This window comes from Equus quagga, chromosome 16, assembly GCF_021613505.1.
Source record: "Equus quagga isolate Etosha38 chromosome 16, UCLA_HA_Equagga_1.0, whole genome shotgun sequence".
Lineage (NCBI taxonomy): Eukaryota > Metazoa > Chordata > Mammalia > Perissodactyla > Equidae > Equus > Equus quagga.
The window spans coordinates 38,794,945-38,808,927 of NC_060282.1; the positions used below are offsets into that span (position 1 = coordinate 38,794,945).

General features: G+C 37.2%; 1 pseudogene; it reads right to left on the minus strand.

Moving 5' to 3' along the window:
• Positions 1 to 750: 750 nt before the first annotated feature.
• Positions 751 to 13,465, minus strand: LOC124228201 (bcl-2-like protein 13; annotated as a pseudogene).
• Between the last annotated feature and the right edge of the window lie 518 nt (positions 13,466 to 13,983).

Sequence of the window (13,983 nt, forward strand, 5' to 3'; positions counted from 1 at the left end):
CAAATACCTTTCTCTAGCCAGAGTTACTTGCTCGTGTACTCACAGGCAGGGAACCCTAGATATCTTTTATATTTATTTTTTTTGAAAGATTCCTAAAGGTAGCACCTTTACAAGGTGGAGCTGTAGGAAGCATCAGGGACTTGACAGGTACAGAGTGAGGGCTCTCCCATGGGATCTTAGAAGGAAACTGGGGATGAAGAGGAGCAGTGTAGTACCTGAGAGGCAGCTGAGACACAGGGGGGAGCACCCTCACATTAAAGGACTAAGAAGACGGGGAAGAAAAGAAGCGCCAAAAAGGAATGGCTGCAAAACACAGCATCTTCATCAGGAAAGATGAAATTCCAAGGGCAGGAACAAGTCAGTAGCTGAGGAGCCCACAGCTAAGCCCTCTTGCCTGGGAATTTCTATCCCAGATTCTCCTAAATTAATGCTCTCCCTCTAAAGCTGTGACTTTCAAGTGGGAACAGTTTTACCCCCCAGGGGACATTTGGCAATGTTGGGAGACATTTTTGGTTGTCACAATTAGGGGAAGGGTGCCACTGGTATTTAGTGGGTAGAGGCCAGGGATGTTGCTAAACATTCTACAATACATGAGACAGCCTCCTACAATAAAGAATTATCAAGATGTCATTAATGCCAAGGTTGAGAAACCCTATTCTAGAAGGAGTACTTTACTCATAAGATTCTGAATCTAGCATGATTCAAGGCCCTTTGGAACTTACAATCAGACAAACGTGAACACCCTCTACCTCAAGCCCTGAAATGTGGACCAATCCACTGCCTTGTTGAGCAGAAGTCCCCAGTTATCCCAGAGTGTTGTACAAATGTCCGATCAGTTGCTGGTGGTTCAAATTCAGTCAGTACAACTAAAACTTTACATCTTTTTTGTCTTCTTTCTCTTCTGAGAAATTTCTTTCTTACTAGAGCCAGTCCTACCGCAACTACCACTGCCAGAATGGCAACAGTGGCAGCCCCTCCAAACAGTAATATAGACTTGCCCTCAAACAATGGGATGGCCTTCTCTTCTCTAGCAGTGGAGGTCTCTTCTGTGAGACACTCTTTTCTTTCATTTATCTCCTCTCCACTCAGCAGCGTTTTTGTGAGTTGCAGTGGGAGGGATCACCTCCTCCTCTAGTTCAATATGTTGAATTGTTGCTACTTTCAGCTCTTCTTCATCAAGTTCCGTGAACAAAGATATTGCAGGGCTGATTTTCTCAACTGCAATCATTTCTGTCTTGGGTTTCCTTGTCTCCAGCATGCAAATGTCAGGACCAGATGAATTATCCTCACTCTTCTCTCCAGCCCTATTGCTATCTAAGCTTTTGACTTCTTTAAGATCCATTGCAATCTGCTGCCAGGACTCAGGACCTAGGGACACTGGTAGGCTTTTCTGTGTGCCAACTCTTGCTGGCTGACAGTGAAACAGGTAAGCTCTCTGATTGCCAAAAAGTGGTCATAGTTGGAGACTCTGGAGGACTGACTTGTCCAGAGTTGTCACTGGGCAGGATGTAAGTGTCATTCCTACCTTCTGCAACGATTCCAGGATATTCCTCCTCCTCTGACTCAAAATTAAAGACAGTGCCCTAGCCACTTTGCTGAATAATGTACTGTGCTACATAGTCCTCCAGATACATCACATCAAACTGCAGCATGGCACACAAAGGTTCTTGATGAGGTCTTGTCAACTCCAAAAGCATTTGTCTAGCAAAATCAGAGACACCAAAATCTTATTCCAGCCACTGGCATGAAATGTGGTCTCCAGTGTACATTCCTGATATGCCTGATATGTCACTGGTTGGCTGAGGAGCATTAGCAGTTCCTCATGTGGAGCCTCTTTCAGTTCCTGCAACACTTTTTCTTGAAGATGAGTCAAGCAATCTTCTACTGAGCTTTCTGGGTTAGCAAGGCTCAAAACTGGAGATGTGTGCCTGGGTCAAAGCCTGTGCTAGTGAAGGCTTCAGAAATTTCTTTGTCCAGAGATTTTAGCTCTTGTTCAATTTCAGTTTTAACTTTTAATAAAACTTCTTGATCAGAGATTGTGAAGCTACATCTTGTTGAACTCCTTGGGGTGAGGAAAGACGTGGCTCTTGCAGCTTCTCCTGAGAGAAGACTCCCAAGTAGCTGAGAACAACATACTTTGTACTTTCATGCTAGTGAAACCCTAGAGGCACAGTAGTAGAAGATGCCATTGATTTGGCTGGCAGAGCAAGAAGGTCTACTTACAGATGAGTAAGACCTGGCCCTGGCCTTGGCCCCGGCCCCAGAAGAAGTAAAAAAGGCGGTGGCGGCGGTTGTTTCTGACAGGGTGCAACAGCGGTGGCGGCTGCTTTCACCCTGCCCTAATCTACCTCCGCCGCCATGTTGGAGGGTGAGGTCCGCCCTGGCGTGTTTCCATCATCACCCGCGTGGGGGCAGCCCAGGTCTGTTTTCTGTTTTTTTAAATAGCAGCTTTATTGAGATATAATTCATATACTATGGCCTATACTCATTCTTAACCTTGTTTAAATACTAAGAGAGAAACTTTATGCTAAAAAACAGAAAAAGCCTGAACTTTAAAACAAGCAACTCTTCAGGAGTCCCTGTTTCACTAATATTTAAATTTACGTATGTTTTTAGGACAGATTGAAAAGAAGACAATATTTTGAGGCAAAGTTAGAAAGACAAAGTTTGAGAAGAGAATAAAGGCATCTAAAAAATAATATAAGAAAGGAGAGGTTGATGATATACAGTATACGTATCAAGGGAGCACAGGGGGACAGGGGAGTATGAAGCCGGGAAACTAAGTTTAGTTTAGTGAATATCAAAAGGGCTGATCAGGGCTTTTGAGAGAGGATGGGAAAGATGAAAAGACTAGCCAAGTTAATTTGGAAACAAGCCAGGTTCACTTATAGTAAGCTAAAGAGCTGTCTGAGAAAGGTAATTCAAGAGGTGACCAAAGTCAGCTTGGTACATAAGGAGCAAAGATAAATCAAAATAGACTGATGTCTGAAGTTTAACTCAAGGGAAAAAAGAACTTGTATATGTTTTTGTCATATAACACAAAGACAAGTGGCAGACAGACTTAATCAAAGATTCATCCTGTGTTTCTGCATTCTGTATTTTGATTCCAGTCTGAAGCAGACAATTCACCATGAAAACCATGAGATAGATTCTCCCTGAGCTAACATCTGTGCCAGTCTTCCTCTATTTTGTATGTGGGATGCCTCCACAGCATGGCTGGTGAGTGTAGTAGGTTGCACCCAGGCCGTAAATCCCGTGAACCAGGGCCACTGAAGCTGAGCGCAGGGAACTTTAACCACCAGGCTAGGGGTCACTCCCCTACATAATCTATTTTTAAAGCCAAATGTAATTATAGGATCCAGTTAAAATAATGCTTTTAAAAAATCACATGTAGGGCCAGCCTGGGTGGTCTAGTGGTTAAGTTCAGCCCACTCTGCTTTGGGGCCCCCTGGTCGGTGCCCTGTGGGGACCTACACCACTCTGTTAGCTGCCATGCTATGCTGGTAGCCCACATACTGAAAAATAAAAGAAGATTGGCACAGATGTTAGCTCCTGGTGAGTCTTCCTCAGCAAGAAAAAAAAAATCACATGCAGAGAATAAATGATGTATTGTATATGAACTTAAAACATGACCTTTTAAATTTTACCAACTGTGCCAAATATAAATGTAGGTAGAGTTAGTATAATGATGATCAGTTTATTTGGTATTCACTTTAAATGTTACAAAACTTAAAAACACCCAGTGGATTTTTCACATCAGAATTTATTTTGCTTAGAGTTCTCTATAAAAAAAAAGAAATTGCTGTTTTTACTTAAAGTGGATTTGAGTCACAATATAAATTAATTCATGCCACTTTACTATACTTAAAGCATAATTAAACAACTAAACAAATAATATTACTACTACTACTACTAAATGTAATGGAAAATTTTCAAGCTGCTTTGTTTTTTACCACTTTGTGCTACCAATACAACATATTTTCACTTTTCAACCAAATTACTCTATGTTTTTATTACAAATAATCAGTCATGTTACTTTTGTTAAACCTGGTTGGATAATAGTATGTATGCAGGTGAATTTAGTCAGAATTGAGATTTCACAGATTACCAAAGTTCCAATCATTTGCTAATATTTAAAATTAGTTTACCTTATTAGCGTTTTAAAAGTTATGTACATTTATGTGCATTATGTACTCTTAGTAAAAAGAGAAATTTAAAACTCTGCTCATTTAGATACTTTGAAAATTTTAAGATACCTAAATATGTATGAAAATAAACCAATATTTCTTAACCTCTTTTGAATCACAGATGTCTCTGAAAATCTGATGAAAGCTACAGCTTCCTCTTTCCAGGAAAAAAAAATCCACATGTGTATATGCACATGAAATTTTTCTTACAATTTCACAGAGTTTATGGACTCTCTGAGGTCTGCCTATGGACTCACTAGAAGTCCATGAACTCTGGGTTAAGAACCTCTGCAATAAACCCACACTTTGCTTTGGCAAGATGGCAAACTTACCATTAGAAAATATGACTTTTTAAGCTTTCATTCTTTAGGGGCATGCATCTGAAAGGAATGATTGAAAAAAACCTCCCTAGAAAACTTTGGCTCAGTTATCCCTCCTGTTTAGCCTTAAAATGAGGACCAATTTCCTTTGGGTCAAACCCCAAACTCTTAGTGTCTTGACTTTCTAAATGCTTGACAACTATAGACACTTTAATGAAATCCAAATGGGTGAAATTCAACACTTCATTCTGATGCTCTTTACAGATGTTCTTAATAAGGACACTGGAGAAATCCTTAGAAGCCTAGCTTCACACATCAGCCAAGGGAAGAAAGAATTCATTGGAAAATGAAGATAATAAGTAATTCCAGAGTGTTCCTGTACCAGTCAATATTGAGCACTTACAACATAAACCTATAATCAACTTTGTAGGGAAGTATGTAGTGCACAGGGGCAAAGTCTGCTGATAGACTCCTGGGTAGCAAGAGTGTTAGACCATACTACCTTCTGATGTTGAATATTTAAATTCTGCTCAGAATAATTTTACCCATAAGGACTTCATTTGTACAGGTGACAATTTTTTTAAATGAATATAGGAAGAAGAAGCTGAAACAATCACCTTTGGCTAACATAATATTAAAACAATTATTTTAATAGACAGAAATGAAGACAATTACTTTAGTAGAAACTTCATAAATGCTAGAATGCTATAGGAGAATGGATATCATAACACCATCTAGGTAGATTAGGTCACCATAGTCATTTTGTTCTTCTGCTCCATTTTCTTGCCAACAGTGGATAAAAGCTCACCTGAAATCTGTCTTCAAAGCTCTGAATAGAATAGTTGCAGTCTGGGAAATTATTTCCCTGAACATTCTTTAAGACCATCTGGAGAGAAGGGTTTGCACACTTATGTGGACATAAAAGCTTACATTAAACATTTTTATCAATGAATTTGCAACTTTGAAGGTGAAAAAATGCTCCATTCTTCTGACAAGATATTGGTATTACTAGGCCCTTTTCTTACAATTTTCAAGATTAGTGTTGGCTTTAGAAGAATGTGTGGAAGTGAGGCGCGTTAACCTGAAAGGAAAGATCAGAAAGAAAGGTACTCAAGATTTTGCACTAGATTAGTCAGAGTTCTAAATTCTGGTCCAGAACCTGTCACTCTTATTTCTACAGAGCCTTAGGCAATTCTACTTCACCCTACTCCTACTCCCCCATTCATCTGTTTCTTCATCCATGAAGTAAAGATAATGTTAACCTACCTAAAAAGAAAATTGTGTAAATTTAATGTCATGTTCAACATAGTCTAATAATTTTATTTTTAAAGATTTTATTTTTTTGCTTTTTCTCCCCAAAGCCCCCCGGTACATAGTTGTATATTCTTTGTTGTGGGTCCTTCTAGTTGTGGCATGTGGGATGCTGCCTCAGCGTGGTTTGATGAGCAGTGCCATGTCCACGCCCAGGATTCGAACCAATGAAACACTGGGCTGCCTGCAGCGGAGCGTGCGAACTTAACCACTCGGCCACAGGGCCAGCCCTTAGTCTAATAATTTTAAAGCTTATTTTGTTAAGTTTTAACGTTTGATAAATTTGTACCTTTTGCCTTATATATTAAATTAGAGATGGCTACAAAACAAGTGACACGTTATCAATGTGTTTGTGCCTAATACCATCAACAATTAGAATAACATTAAGTTAGGAAGTGACCAGGGGAAAATAGAAGTATGTGGGAAGGCAGAGAGGGAAAGCAAGGTTCTAGAACTGGCTTGCATCTTGGAAAAAATCACTTAACGTTTCTTCACCTCAATTGCCTCATCCTCAAATGGAATGAAATCCTCTGTGTGGTCCTTATTAATATATGTTTTTGTATATTTACATGTTTATTTTTTAATTTGGCCTCTTTTCAGTAGAATGTAAGCTCCAAGAGTGTAAAGAACATGTCTCTGGTATACCAGTGTATCTCGTGCATCACAGAGTAGCTGCTCATTAAATATCCAATAGTAGATAGTTCCTAAAGTCCCTTTCAACCCTAAAATATGATTTTTTTTTGAAAAAAAGGTTTATTATGGAAAATCTCCAAAGCATATAAAAAGTATAGAAACCAATATAATAAACACGCTTACACGCATCACTCAGTTTTGTCAAGTCTTAGCAATTTCTATATTTGCTTTAGATATGTTTTAAGAAATGAAATATCAGAAATACAACTGAAGTCCTCCCTCAAAGTGTACCACTCTCTAATTTCTTTCCTATTTTTCCCCAAGGTAACTACTATCCAGACCTTGGTGTTTATTATTTCCAATAAAATTTTATACTTTTACTACATTTATATAAACTACACATTGGCTTCAGACTTTACGTAAATGATATATACTTATCATTCTGCAACTTGCTGGGGTTTTTTTCACACAACATTATGTGGTTGAGATTAATCCATGCTGAAACATTTAATGCTAATTCATTTTAACTACTATTCCATTGTGTGAATATTCAAGATCTATTTATCCATTATTCTGTTAGTGGACATTTATATTCCTTTGAGTTTTCTCTAATATAATCAATATTTCAAACGATATTCTTGCCCAAGTCTCCTTCTGCAGATGTGCTTGAGTTTCTCTTGTGGAATTGCTGGGTCGAAGGGATATATATCTTCAACTTCACTAGTATAAGCCACAACACTGATTCACTTGCCTCTATTTCTGTGGAGATAGTTGGTCAAGTTATTTCCTTTTCCCCTTTTTTTTGAAGAAGAAATGAAGTGTTAATCAAGTTGACAAGTGCATGATCTTTCTATTTCTAACCTTTCATAGAAATGAGGAAGAATCCTTATAGAAGTCAAGAAGATTAGTATAAAATAAAAACTTTCAGGTGGATCTAGATCAGAACCATATAAAAACACGACCATGCCCTGTCATCGCATTATGATATTTACAACACAGCACTGTCGATATGTGATGTTGCAAAAACATGGTGCCACCTGGTAAATATTTCAGCGCCCTGTGAATAAGTCCCTCTGAGAGATTACAGCTATGACCCAGTTAACAAGTGAAATAATTTTTAGGATATAGAAGCACTGACTTTTTAGACCATAGCAAAATAATGGGAAATGTTAAATTCTGATACATAACACCAATTGAACTACTGTCTTAATGTTGTTCTTAAATAGGCAAAATATCAATTAGTTTAACTTGATGTTCCAAATGCTGGATCTTGTGCAATTCATTTAGCCTTGAATTTCAGATGATCTATTTGGAAAGGTTAGGTTATGGGAAAAGTTTCTCGGTCTCACTCTCTACAATTAAACAACTACTATATTTCACTAGATATTTTTTCCTCATTCAATAAATATTAAAATATAATAAAGACTGTGAGAGCATGTGTATTATCTACTTAATATAGTTTTTTTCCCCTAGATTTTCTTGTTTAGATAAAAGATGTAGGGCAGGAACAGTACAGTTTCGCTGGGAAGTTAACCTTGGGTAAATAGACAGGAGCTATTACATTCTATCTTGTCAATGATCCATGGATAATGGGTCACCAGGGGATTTAAGAACTGTATCTTTCAGTTCTTGCCAGGAAGGTATATCAGTGTGCACTGACGTGAACCATAATATGACACACCTTGAAGAATCTTTAAAACCCTCAGGCACTCTCTTAGCTGCTGTCATGAAGATAGGGGACTAAAGGTTGTCAGTTAAAAATAGCGTTTTGTAAATAACTTCAGGAACAGAATGATTTTCCCACTTCTTCATGTTAAATTCTATTGGAAAGAATTAATCCTCAGGTTTAAAAGTCCTTAGAGGGTTTTTTTCCTATTACCTTAGAGGAATATCTATTTATGTTGATACAAGAAAATAAACCCAATATATATATATTGTTTTATTAAGTGAGGGGGGAGAAAATTGCAAAATAGTATTATAGTATGATCCTGTAAGTGTGTGTATGTTTTTAAGTGTACACTTATATTTGCATATCCACATCAAAATGTCTAGAAAGACATACCAAAAATGTTAATTGGGGCTACCTCTGGGAAATGAAATTAAGAGGGTCGTTAATGAAGAAGGGAGAAATAAGAGACTTTTACTTTATACACTTATTGTTTGAATTTTTTATAGTAAGCATGATTGTTATCATCTAAAAAATAATAAAGAAATACATTTACTTTTTAATTTAAAAATATTGCTTTTAATCAGCAGTCTTCTAAAGAGCCTCTAAAATTTTAATAGTTTTAGGAAAATAGATGATAAGACAGTTTTAAATAAAGATTAATTAGTAAAATCGTTAATAAATCCCAAAACATTTATTTTTACTGAGTTTATAAAATTTTTTATTGGAGAGAATTGATATGATTTCTTACTGTTTTCTAGTTTTTGTGAAGTCAACAATACTTATCTAACAAAGCATTTATGCTTACCTCACTGAGAACCATAACTGGTACAAGCTAGAGAAGACCTTATTATGTTGCGCAAATTCTCATTTTACAGATGAGAAACTGAGTTTCAGAGATGTTAGAGGTCTTGTCTGTAAACAGTTCCAGAGCTTAAAAAAAATTAAATCCCTCTTCTGACTTTATGTCCATGGCTCTTTCATCACAAAATGGCCTCCTCCTCTGAAATTTTAGTATAATAATAATATAAAGAATCTAAAAATCAATTTCTTTTAGCTCTAATCTTAAAACCAGCATACACCCACACCTCCTTATGTAAAGCATAACTCATAGCAAATTAATGTTCTTCACACAGAAGCTGAAGTAACAAGTTATTTGGTGACAATATTTCAATCTACAAATTGAAAAGAGAATTATTTTTCCCTCTATGATTTTCTCATCTTAATCAATTATTACATTCTCTTCCTTCTCCTACCTCTTTAAATTAGTGAGTGGATTAAGAGAACAAAGAAATAAAATAGCAAAGCCAAAGATGTCTATTAAGGAGAAAAATCGAATTTGGGGATAGCAATAATAGAAAATAAAAGTAGATGGAGAGACTATTGAAGAGTAGTGAAAACCAAGACAGAGGAAAATTTGACAACTTCAAGGACAGTGAGTAATTAAGCAAAGAAAAGTGGGTTGAGATTTGTTTCATGTTTATTATGGTAGGCACATAGTAAATGGCTGATGGATAAGATAAAGGGAATGTTGGTGTCAAAGGCTAATGCAGAAGTTCTCAGTCTCCACTACATGTAAGAACTACCTGAAGTGTTTGCTTAAAATACAGAGTCCTGAGTCTTTATCACTAGGAATTCCAATTCACCCACAGGATTAGGGAGAGCCCAGAAATTAGTACACTGGATAATTCTAATGATCAGGCCTGGAGGAACACTCAGCTAGAATTATTGAAGCTCCTAAAAGGGAGAAAATGAAGAACCAGGGTGCAGAAACCTAGGGAAGAGAAAATATAGGAAAAGATTTGGATAGAAATCAAGGAAGAAAGAAAAAGAAACTGAAAAGTAAAGACGTAACTAAATTAAAGGAGTGGTTTAGAGGAAGCATGAAGGTATCTGTGGGTGTGTGTGAACAGAGATAAGCAAATACTATTCAGAGGCAATGCAGCAAGATGAAAAATAAAAATATTGAGGAAATTAGGCTTTATCTTTAATTTAAAAAGGAATGGTTATTAACTTTTTCCTTTATAAAAGTAACAAATGCTCATTGTGGAAGAGTTGAAAAATGAAAAAAGGAGAAGAAAAATCTACCCTTAATTTGTTACTCATGAATAGTTGCTATTAACGTTTTGGTATATTTTCTGCTAGTCTTTGTTTCTGTTTAGGTTTTTGAAGGTTTTGTTTGTTTATATAGTTTGGATAATACTGTATATGCCATTAAATATCTTGCTTTTAAAACATAAGCATCTCCTAACATAAGGTTATTAATGGAAACTTCATTTTTAACATCTGCTTAATATTCGCAGTAGTCAGTTCTCCTTGCTCCCTTGCTAACAGAACCCAGGTTTTCTCAGGCAGTCAAGGGCTTCAGGGAAACCTGGCTCCATTTACAAGCATAGAAGGTGAATTTTATTTATTCTAAGTCAGTTATGGTATAATTCTATTCTCCTTGGCAGTAATTAGCTGAGGAAGAAGCAACTGACCTAATTCTGGCCAATAAGATATTAGGGCAAGTCTACAGGTCGGATTTATGGAAGAGATTCTTAGTTCTTAAAAAGTGGTACAAGGAAGAGATAACTCTTTTTTTTTTTTTTTGCCTATGGAACGTGTGTGAGAAGGAAGCACTAGAACTGATGGTTGGAGCTGTTGCAGCCATCTTGTGGCCATGAAGGCAGCCAGTCTACACACTGAAGATGAAAGAGGAAAGTAGGAAGAACTGGGCTGTGGATGATTTTATCACTCCAGTTAGTTACACATCCCTGGCTCTACCTTGAGACTTCTTGTTATGTTAGAAAATAAATTCCCTATTGTTTAAGCCCCTTTTAGTCAGGTTTTCTCTTTATTGCAGTAGAAAGCATCTAACAGATACAGCATTATAATATACCTAACAATTTTCCTCTTTTAGGCTATTTGTGTTACTTACAGTTTTTCACTATCACTATTTTTTGCCTTGGATAGTTTCAAGAAAAAAGTTACCGCAGCTTAGATAATAATGTAATTTCTGTTGGGGGGCAGGGGAACAAGCAACAAAGAAAAGAAACAGGAATGAACTTGAACTATCTCAGGTCATCAAAGCTGAATCATTCTGAATTTCCACTCCCTTTATTGCTCATTGCTGTCAGCAGAGGTGGTTATCAGTGGCAAGCTACATTTCAGAATGAAAAATTGTGAAATACAGTCTCAATATAACACACTAATAAAGGTGAACACAAATAGTCCACCAAAAAACAAAAGCCATTCCTGTTTACAGTGTGTTAGATGGTTTTGTCAACTTTTTCTCTTTCTTTATTACAGTAATTTTAAAATTACTTTGGTAGTAAGAAAGGCAGCCCCTTCTGCCATCGTGATATCCTCCTTGTGTTAAAATTTCATACGTAGATTCTACACTGTGTTTAATCCACAAGTATCGAGTCTATCATGTTGACAATATTCAAGAACTAATGTTTCTCCAATGCTTTCCAGAGATAGGTTGCCCCTCCAGAATGAAAACTGGGGCGAGGGTGCCTGATTGCACAGGAATTAAGTGAAGAGTTTCAAATGTCTATGCTAACATCTGGTAAATGAAAAGTAGGAGAAACTCTCAATAACTGCCTCTGATTTCATCGCTAGTAGTAGTTAGGCCTATTTATAATTTGAGATTTTAGATTTGTTTACCTTTTAAATATTTAGTTGTCTTAGAGTCAAATTTTGGAAAGTTTCCTTATGTACGAGAGGAGATACCTGTGCAAAATAGCAATTTTAATTACTACAACTATAAAGCTTGTGTACTACAATAACCTATATTTCAATATTAGTATCAAAAGGTGCACCTAACACACATTCATAATTTACCTTAACAATTGATTACAATGAAATTCATTTTTAGAAATTATTTTTAAGATCCCACACATTGATTACAAAATGAGATTAAAGTCACAGCTCAATCCTTAACTATTGTTTGTGAAGTTCTTCAGTAATGTGGTTATGACTCGTGATACTTCCCACACCTGGTCTCTGGCCAGGAGTATTGATTCATGAGTTGACTATGGTAGAGGGTGTAAGGAAAACACAGGCTAATCTAAAACTCAAATAATGACTCTTCTCTAAACCAAAAAAACAAAGAACAAAACCCAGCAGATCAATTTCATAAGATACAAGATATCATTTTCCCTATGATGTCTCATAAGTTTGTCTCATGTCAGACTCATTTCCTGCATACTTGGACATTCTAAAAAAGAAGAAAAACAAAACTCAGAATTTGGAGAGGAACCCACTATACGAAAGTTCACCTGAGAGCATGAAGAGTGTGGAAAGAGTCTACTCTGAGGCTAGATCCTTTCTGATTCTACGTGGACACTGGATTTAAGAGTCCAGATTGAGGGGAGCTGTTAAATTAAGCCCTATCATAGATTTTTAAATTATCTACGTAGTCAAGATTCCAAAAATGTGCCACTAGATATGAAAGACAGAAACTGATCATGAAAATCATTGGAACCTAGCACGGGGCTTGGCACATGAAAAGCACATAATAAGCATTTATTAAATCAATGACTACATAAATAAATTATAAATAAATTAACCTTAACTTTTGAAATAGTGTGTATGTGGGAAGACGAACTGCTTTCTCCATTTTCTTTTCTGTTTTTCCTCATTTGCTTCCTATTGCTATTTTTTCAACTAAAATAAATGGAGAGAAACAGTGTTCTGGTTATTTCCTTTTATATATCTCTGTGACAGGGACCTCAAGGATATGCCTGAGCTTGATAGCGAGCAAGGGTCATTCTTTGATAATCTGACTCAACCCTGTGCGATGGAACTGTGACACTTGTAGTCTGTTGGGATGGGTGGGGCAGCAAGACTCACTACATGGAAAAAGCCTGCAGCATTAGGGGAGCTCTAGGGACAGTCAATGTGTAACCCTGCCCTAAAGTATTCAAATCTTGTGTGCCAATGTGGGCAGGATCTTGAGGGAGTAGGGGTAGGGAGGTCACTGAGTTAATTCTGTACAAGCAAAAGAAAACAACAGTTTTGTTCCTCTAAATACCATACACATATGTACCCCCGCACTCCACCCCTGCCCCCTCTCCTCTGTGAAACCTTTGGGCCCATCCATGGTGGGAAATGCATTTGTGTGAGCATTGGACACACGGGCTTGGTTAGTGGACATTTTGCTGGAGAGAATTGATCTCTCGTGAGAAGCAGAAGAGACTTCCAGCCAGCTGCCCTGAGAACAGAGTAAGCAGTGAGTCTGGAACACTTTTTGGAACTTCCTCATAAATTGTATTGAACATGCACTGGTGAAAAATTTCTAATCTGGACCTCAAAACTCTACCTAACCTTCTGAAGGATTCTAAGGTACAAACATAGGACATGTTGCCTGGTATCACCTTGAAGATGAAACACACCATCCCCACACAAGTATACAAAAGAAAAAAATCTGACAATACCTAATTCACCCTGTTGTTCAGTATTAAAGTTTGTGAGAATCTCCTGGGCTACTGGGCCACAGGTTCCTCTGATGTTCCCTCTTTAACTTCAGTTATTTCCCTTCCAGGATCTGCAGAGTACTACTGTTTATCTGTATCCAAAGCTTTCCACCCAAATCCTACACAGGGTTGTCATTACACTAGTGTCATATTCCCCAGGAACCACTTGGGAAAGGTAGAAATGCCTCAGAAGGTGACAACATATTTGCCATGAGCTCTGTACACAGAGTAACCTATACTTCTGGCATTTTCCTAGGGACAAAAGGCCAACCAGTGACAGAAACCTGGCTAGTGACCTAACTCAATTTTCTTTGCAGAGAAATCTGACCTTCTAGAAGAAAGGATCTCCACCCTTGGAAAGAAATATTTTGTGCAAACAGAGCTAAGCAGTTTCACCTTTCTCC